The sequence below is a fragment of the Papio anubis genome, chromosome 11, assembly GCF_008728515.1.
Source record: "Papio anubis isolate 15944 chromosome 11, Panubis1.0, whole genome shotgun sequence".
Lineage (NCBI taxonomy): Eukaryota > Metazoa > Chordata > Mammalia > Primates > Cercopithecidae > Papio > Papio anubis.
In genome coordinates, this window is record NC_044986.1 from 22,071,933 (window position 1) to 22,080,188 (window position 8,256).

Genomic DNA, 8,256 nt, shown 5'->3' on the forward strand with positions numbered 1-8,256 from the left:
GCATGGCCTTAGACAAGTGAGCTAGCCTTCCTGTACGAGTTTTCTCATCTGTAAAGCCCTCAGGTTCCTCAATGTTAGTCCAGATCATGCATACTCAAAGTGAAGGGTAAATTATCTGCACTGAGTCAGTGAGACTGGACACTACAATGGTTGTCATGATAATTAAATAAGATAATACTTACCATGCTTGTATCAGTTATCAATCATTGCATAGCAAACTACCCCAAAAACCAGTGGCTTAACATCACAGTCATTTACTTACCCATGATTTTGGAATCTGGGCAGGGTTCAGCATGGGCGGTTTGTCTTTTCTCTGTGTGGTGTCTGTTTGGTTCCCTACTGGGCTAGAGAAATAAAGATGGCTTCACCCACATGTCTGGCATCTAAGCTAGGAGAGGCTGGAATGGTTTGGGGCTGACTGGCTAGGTTCCTCTCTTTCTTCATAGTCTCTCACCCTCCCGAGTAGTCCTTTACGTGGCTTCCAAGAAAGTAAACCCAAAAGCTGCAGGGTCTCTTAAGGACTAGACTGGAAACAGGCATGGTATCAAGTCCTCTGCATTCTATTGGTCAAAGCAAATCACAGTGGCAACCCAGGTTCAAAGGGTGAGAAAATAGACTCCACCCCTTGGTGAGAGTAGTGGCTTATGCATCTAAGGAAGGCTGGAAGTGTTGGACACTGCATTTGCAGACAGTATACCAGAGCACTATGCAGTCATTCGCATGAGGAAAACCTCAAATCTAATCACCTAGGTGAGGCAGAAAAGTCATAATGCTCTTGACCTGAACTATCTCAAGTGACTACAGGCTAAACATAAAACACAAAGCTACAGCCAGGTAAAGTGCAAATCCCTGGACCACTGCTCACCAGCCTGTCATGCTTAGCAGCAGGTCGTCTTATACTTAAAATACCCCAGGTCCTCCTGCTCTCATGTAAGGGGAAATCTCACACCAGCAGTCAGCACATAGTGGAGGCCTTGCTATTTGTAGATACTCAATTAACATTTCTGAAATGAATAAATTCTAATTTAATTGAACAAAGGACTTAAATTTGTGAGTGAAAGAACTGGTCCTTTTCCAGGGCTAATAAACCATCCCCAGAACAATTTATACCAAGGACTGTAGAGGCTAACGCTAAACACCTTTGAGTCCTGAGGTCCCTTGACAAACTGGGTGGCCTTGAGCAAGGTATCTTGTACATAGTAGAGGCTCAATAAATACTTCTGCAATTCATGAATTCTAAAATGTGCACGAAACAGTTAAATGAATGAACTGGTAAATGAATAAAAAATGATCTCATCAATACGTACCCCATGCTGGTGAACTACTCACCCCCTAACGATCCCCTTGTGTTGGGAATGCCATTTGGTGGAAAATTTTCCTACTCCTCTCCTGCTTCTTGTTTAAGATGGCAGACACTGTTAGCTCCACTACAGAAGATCAGTATTTACGTCCTTGCAGGTAAAGGACATGCCCTAACTTACACTTCATTTTTGAGTATGCATGTCCTGGCTCAGCATTCAGAAAAGCTGAAGGCCTGAGTTCTGCTTAGGGACTTTCTAGGCCTTTTTGGCTGCAGTTAGGCTGAGCATCTGTTCTGCTTCTACCCAGCTGAGCACCCCTCCCTTTGAGCTGCCTCCTCCAGCAGCAGAAACATCAACAGAATCACCAGCTAAGCAAATCTCCTAACATTTGACTTAATTGTTAGTTGCCTGAGCAATGTTCCATAATGTGGGGCCACACTTGCCTAATATCATTACATCTAATGCTGCACTATGAGGACCTCTACTAATAAGTCTTAGCAACTACTATTATGTTTATAGTATATCAAAAATTAATATTACCTTCTTTAATTCTCCCAATAACTCCATGAAAGAGGCAAAATTATAATCCCAAATTTACCAATGAGTTCCCGAAGCTCAGAGTAGCTCACTTTCCCAAGTCCCACAGCTTCTAACTAGCCAAGCTGAGATGTTATCCCGGGTAGTCTGACCTGAAGGCTGCCTTGACCTGTCACAGTCACAACCACACTGTTCCCATTTCTTTGTCTGTCTTTCCTGTGAGATCAGCAACTCCTGGAAGGCTGGGACTGGTTCCTACTCATCCCCAAGACCTCTGTGTTCGACAGGAAGCTTGGAACCTGGCACAGAGATGGTGTCGAGTGGATGTGAACTGAATGCACGAGAGCTGTATGACCTGACACGTGGGACCATTCATCCAGCAGCATGACCAGATGACAGCACATCCAATTCATCGGTCAGGCCTCATTGCTCTGGTGGAAAATGCATTTTAAATCCCTGCCCAGGGACATAATTACCCTTTAGCTTGGGGAGATATTCAATTTGTTACTCCTGGCCAGCACAGAAATCAGGTTGAGTTGGGTGGAAATACAAGACAGATTAGATTCCTCAATACTGCCTTTATATTTTTAAGACTCTCCTCTCTCTCTCTCTCTCTTTTCCCCTCTTGTCTCACAGTATACAGGTGCCAAGTAGCTTCAGCTTGCCACATTGGGTAAATGATGACTGCTTTAATTTATACCTGCTGGGAAGCCCTCCCCTAAGGAAAGCCTCCTCACCTTGCCTCATCCCCCTCCTTACCCTGCTCAAGGGCACAACCTTAACAAGGCCGGGATGAACCCCGGCAGTTGCCCCTGGGCCTTCTCTTAATGAAGCTCATCTGCCAAGAAGATGGCAGCATGTGAATGGATCCATAGGAGAGGGTCTGAGATGGGTAAAGAGCATGTCAGGTGAGTCCTGCCATGTGCCAGGTTGTCCTCTGGAGACATCCATACATTCTATTTCATTTAAGCAACAGGTCAGATTATTATGAGCACTTTTTTTTTTTTTTTTTTTTTTTTTTGGTGTGAAAGGTAAGGCCAGCGGCTCCCAGATCCTAAGAAGCTGGCATTTAAACTTGAATGAACTAGCTCACATCACAGCCTCTCTCCTCCTCACCTTGGAGAATGTGGGACTAAAAGGAGGTCATTTCTGAGAATGTGGAAATAAGACAGAACTAGGCCAAAGTCATGAAGAATTCAAACAAGTTAGTCACTTTGGGAAATGGGTCTTATTTCTGCCACAACTGGTCCAGATGGAGAAAGAAGGAATTGTTTCAATGTGGAAAATCTCCCAGAAAGACTCAAAGTATAACCCGTGAGCCACCTAGGGAGCCAGATAAAATACAGACTCCGGGGTCCCACCCCAGATCAACTGAATCAAAATCACGGAGGGCCTGGAAGTCTGCATTGTTAACAAGTTTTTCCCACTCCTGGGGATTCTGATATACTCTCAAGTTTCTCAAGTTTAAGAACCTCTGTCCTAGAGGCAGAAGATGAGGTTCACTGCTCTGGAAAGACAGCAGGCCCTGGGAGTGGGATGGGAGAAGGGGCCACCACACACCTGGCTCCATGGATGTTACGCTCCTCCAGGTGCTGCGGGAGGTCCCAGCAGACACAGGGAGCTTTTCTCCCAGCATACCTGGTGTCCCATTGCATGGCAATATGGACCTGACCTTTTCTCAGTGCCAGAACCATCGAATGATCACATACCAGGCACAGGAAGTTTAAGGCACAGGAAGTTTAAGGTCAGAGGAAGTTTCAGGCACAGGAAGTTTAAGGTCAGAATCTTTAGAAAAATAAGTTATTTTGTCTTAAAATGGAAGGATCTTATAAACAGAATTTTAGAGCTAACTCCTCTCTGCCTCTTCTACTTGGCACGCAGGGGACTAATTGGGAAAAGGAAAAACATCCGTAAATGAACTATTATTTCAAGCTTCAGGCATCCACAGTCTTGTTCTCTCCATGAGAGAAATGTCTCAACAAGTCTTGACACCTGTGCATTAGCACAGCGCAGCACAGAGAGTAAACTTTCCCAAGATCTTCTGTGGGGGCACAGCTGAGATTCCGGAAAACCATGGAACAACAACAAAAAAGTCATTTTTCAACTCAAAACTTCAGGTCTCTAACTTGCCCACCTAAGATGCTTATTTAAATTATTCCAATCCCTGCCATCACAGCCAGCACCCACCTGATAGCAAAGCACATTGGCCAAAAGTGGTCCTCTTTTTTCTTCTTTTGTCAAAGGGATGTAAAGGTTCAGCTTGTAAAATGTTCCCCAAGTTGAAAAATGTGATCTATAAACTCAGCACCCAGGGAAATGAAATTTGCTTCAGTGTAGATTTAGCCATTTTTTATAATTTGTGGAAAGGGTGAAAAAACCATATTGAATTTCATTCAATTTTTATCATGTCATAAAGTGAAAAGTCACTTTCCACTTATAAGAACTCTAACAGCTCTCAGTCCCCTGGAAAAAGGCAGAAGCCAAAAAGCCTAAAACAGAGCTGGGTGTTCCTGCTCCCTGAGATGGTTTGCCATTTTTTGGAAAAGGGCTACTGTGAAAAAAATATTGTCTTCCCACCCCCAGAGCAGGCCACCACGTGATATAAAAGAACACAAGCCCTTTGCTTCCTTTTCGAAATCATGTCTTCTAGGTTGTCAATAGATCTGTGATGGTGATGTTTTAATTTTTTTTTTTTTAGTTGCATGTTGATCATTCAGGTATGTGAATGCAACCATGGCAGGATTTCTGTGCCCCATCCCAACTGGAACGGGGCTCCTGTAACCTCACCAACTGAACTGATTCAACTACTTGCCAGGTACCAGGACCTCCACCCAGGAAGAAAGATCAGCTTTCTCAGTCCTGGAGCTCTGCTCTGCTGGCACTGGCTGCAAACTTGAAGAAATGAGCTCGCACTGCACATTCATGCTGGTTTCTATGGCAATGGTTATCAAGGCTTGGGCCAAGGTCATCAGACATAGTGAGTCCCTACAGGATCCAAAGACATTCCCTGCCTGGTAATTCCCAAGAACCGTTTTTTTTTTTCTTTTCTCCTAACCCTGGCATGGCCCCTGCTAGTTACTGACAACTCAGCATAACATGTTTCTACTCCCCAAATATTCCCCATGAATTCCAGTTTCTATCAAGCTGTTTTCCTGCTTCCAAACAATACTACATCACAACATAGCAGGTTGCAAAGGCAGCAAGCTTTATCTAACTCATGACTTTCTTGCAATAGAAGGTCATTTCCCCTGTTATTGTCATTAACTACCATTTAGTAAGTAGCTACGATATGCCAAGCACTGCAATAGGCATTCAACATACAAAATTTAATTCTTCAAAATAGTCCCATGAAATCAGTGTTATAATTCTCTTTTTATAAATGATGGAACTGAGGGTCAAAGAAGCTAAGTAGCATACCCAATGTTTCACCGTGGCATGTAGTAGATCTAAGGTTTGATCCCAGTTCTTCCTGATTTCACCAAGGCTACTCTATCTTGCTATCATACCCTGCTGCCCTCCCCCGCTTAGACAACAGGGTACTTTTATCTTTCTTCTTAGAATACTTCATAACTTTTTAAAAGCGTTAAGTTGTTTCAAACCTTCCACTCTGTGCTATCAACTATAATGTCTCCTTTAAACATTTCTACTGAATTTTATGTTTTAGTTCTTTGTCTGCCACCCGTTTCTGAATCATCTTAACTTTTCCAGCTTTCTCAGTAGAGCCCTAAGTGGGAAATATTGTCTTAATAAGAGCAATGGCAGTTTTCGAGTTTATATTGTTCAAAGCCTCAACAGTCCAAGATCTTGGTCTTTGGGGTGCCTCCTGCAGACTTCTTTGGGGTGCCTTTATTCTGACAATTATCTTCAGGATTTCAATCTTCTGACAGAAGCAATAGTGGGAAAGGATTGAGAAAAGATGGGCAAAAGAACAGAGATAAATTGTCTGGAATAATTAAGCAATATGATGTATCAAGATGAAGTAAAAATAATAGGATTCCATCTTATAAAATACTCCAAAGCAATAGATGAAAAATGTTCACTGAATATTATGATTCAATGCTAATCTATCATGTAGGGTGAAGGCTGGTGTTATTATCCACTTGCAAAATTTTCCCAAGTACCAGCACTCAAGCCAGTGATTGTGGCAAATAGGCTGCCTCCTAAGTAAATTTCACATCTGTGAACTTGATTATTGCATTTTTCAGGCATTAATGTGCAGAAAGGCTGAGAGAAATTGCAGCCATCTGCAGGTGAGGGTGACAGTGCTGGAGCTAGTTTCAAGGTTTTCTCAATCTTCAAATGCTATTATAAAACTTACCTTTCTCTAGGCTGTGGGTTTGTTTATTGGTCTATTCTCTTTTTATTGGGAGTTTTGGCTTTTGTTTTGTCTACAGCCTGGCTTCCATTTACTAAGTCTCAGTAAAGTTCCCTCTAGATTTAGGCTGTGATCCAAGCCCCCCAGAGAAACAACATACTACTAGACACAAAAGCAGGAACATAGAAACCATCTGCTGGCTTGGGACAGTCAAGGGCTTTCTACAAGGGCGCAGCTTGTCAATGCACAATGAGCAGAAAATGACACTAACTCGGCAGCAATGTAATCTTTAGAACCATTATTATCTTGTCAGAGACAAACTTTTTGAGCAGAAAGTCAAATTCAGAATCTTTACTCTGTGTTCAAGGCTCAGAACATTCTGATCCCATCGTATCTTCCCAACTCTGCTCTCTGCCCCATAGGAAGGAAGCACTTTGCTTTGACCTAATGACAATTCATATTTATTGAGTCAACGCTGTGTCCCAGACACTGTCTGCAAACTCTTTTACATGAATTATTCTGAATTATGCCCAGTCGTAAATGAGATAACTAAGGCATGAAGAGGTTTGCCCAGCATCACACAACTTCCTAGTGGTAGACTCAGATTTTTAAACCCAGAAGTCTGCACCAGGAGGCTAAGCTCTTTACAAGGAGATTCCTCTGCCTCTCAAGAATCCAGGACACACTGACCTTTCCCCTCCAGTCACCCAAATACTGCTTGACCTTCAAGGCCCATTTCAATCCCCACTGTCTCATGACACCTCTGACCACACACGGCCTGTGCTATATCTATTCTTTCTCCTTGGGTCTCCCCAGTATCTTACTGTCTCCACGTTGAGTTTGGCAATTGCCTTCTACTGCCCTCTGTTATGTGACAGTGGAGTTTAGTGGATAGAATTGGTTTCGAATTATAAGCCTTGGATTCCAAGCCCACCTTAGGCTCTTTCTAACTATGTGACTGTCCATTCACTCACCACTCAAATGTTCATTAAGCACGTAATTAACATGCGATAGACTCCAGAGTCTCAATGCTAAGCTCATCCTAGACCAACTCCTTGCCCCCTTAGAACTTAGATGGATCTTGAGCAAGTGACCTCATCTCTTTGAGCTTCAGTTTCCTCATCTGCAGAATGGGAATAATATTACAGTCTCATGTGCTCAGCTCATAATAGTCAAAAAGTGTAAAAGCACCCTGTAAAATGCCTAGCACATAACAGATATTCAAAAAATAGGACTATTATAACTATTAAGTTACAGTTGTCTTAGCTTCAGTCTTATTTCCCTAACCAGGTTATAAATATCCCCATTATTTATATTTTATTTATATTTATAGTAGTGAATCACTACTCACAGCACCTAGAATCAAGCCATGCACATGGGTCACCATAGGAAGCATTAACCAACTTTTGGAGTCAAGGCTTCACCAGGAACTTGCTGTATGGCTTGAGAGGATGAGTCATTTCTCTCTTCTTTTTTTTCTTCCCTTCCTTTCCCTTCTCTTTCCTTCCCTTTCTCTTCTCCCCTCCCTCCTTTCCTTCCCCCCTCTACCCCTCTCACTCTCTTCTTTTCCCCTACCTTCCAACTTGTCCTCCCCTCTCCCTCTTCCTCTTCCTCCTCTGTCCCTTTCCCTTCCCCTCTCTCTCCCCTCTTCCCTCTTTCTTCCTTCTCCCTCTTTCCCCCTCCTCCCCTCTTCCTCTCATCCAGCCTTTCCCTATCTCATCTCCAGAATCAGGGCCTTGTGATCAGAAAGAGAAACTTACAGAGGCAGTCACAGTGGTGGAACAGGGCTTCTATGGCTTCCACTAATCAAAACTGAGTGCAGCCCATCAGGTGTTCTTGCAGCCATACTGGAGTAGCTACCTTTTATGGGCAAGTCTGGCTAAGAATCCAAAGTCTTGGGGCTGATCCAGCCCCCCTGGCATTTTCTATCAGCTTCTGTTGAGCTCTGAAAAGTCCCCAAGCCATCTCTTGGTTGGTGGTGTTCAAAATATCCACTTTAAAGGGAGATGGCTCTCAAGACCTCAGATAGTAACCAATTCTAATGCACCATAAACTCCAGCCCCCCTTGCAGTCATCCTTTCATGATACAGAAGTTCCTTTGAG

General features: G+C 43.2%; 1 long non-coding RNA gene across 1 annotated transcript in view; it reads right to left on the reverse strand.

Annotated features, from left to right (window-relative positions):
• Positions 1–7,645, reverse strand: part of LOC108580463 — an 80,633-nt gene extending 72,988 nt beyond the window's left edge. Inside the window, exon 1 of the long non-coding RNA XR_001891545.3 lies at positions 263–7,645. This is a non-coding gene — a long non-coding RNA (uncharacterized LOC108580463). The remainder of the gene's footprint in view (positions 1–262) is intronic.
• Positions 7,646–8,256: the final 611 nt, after the last annotated feature.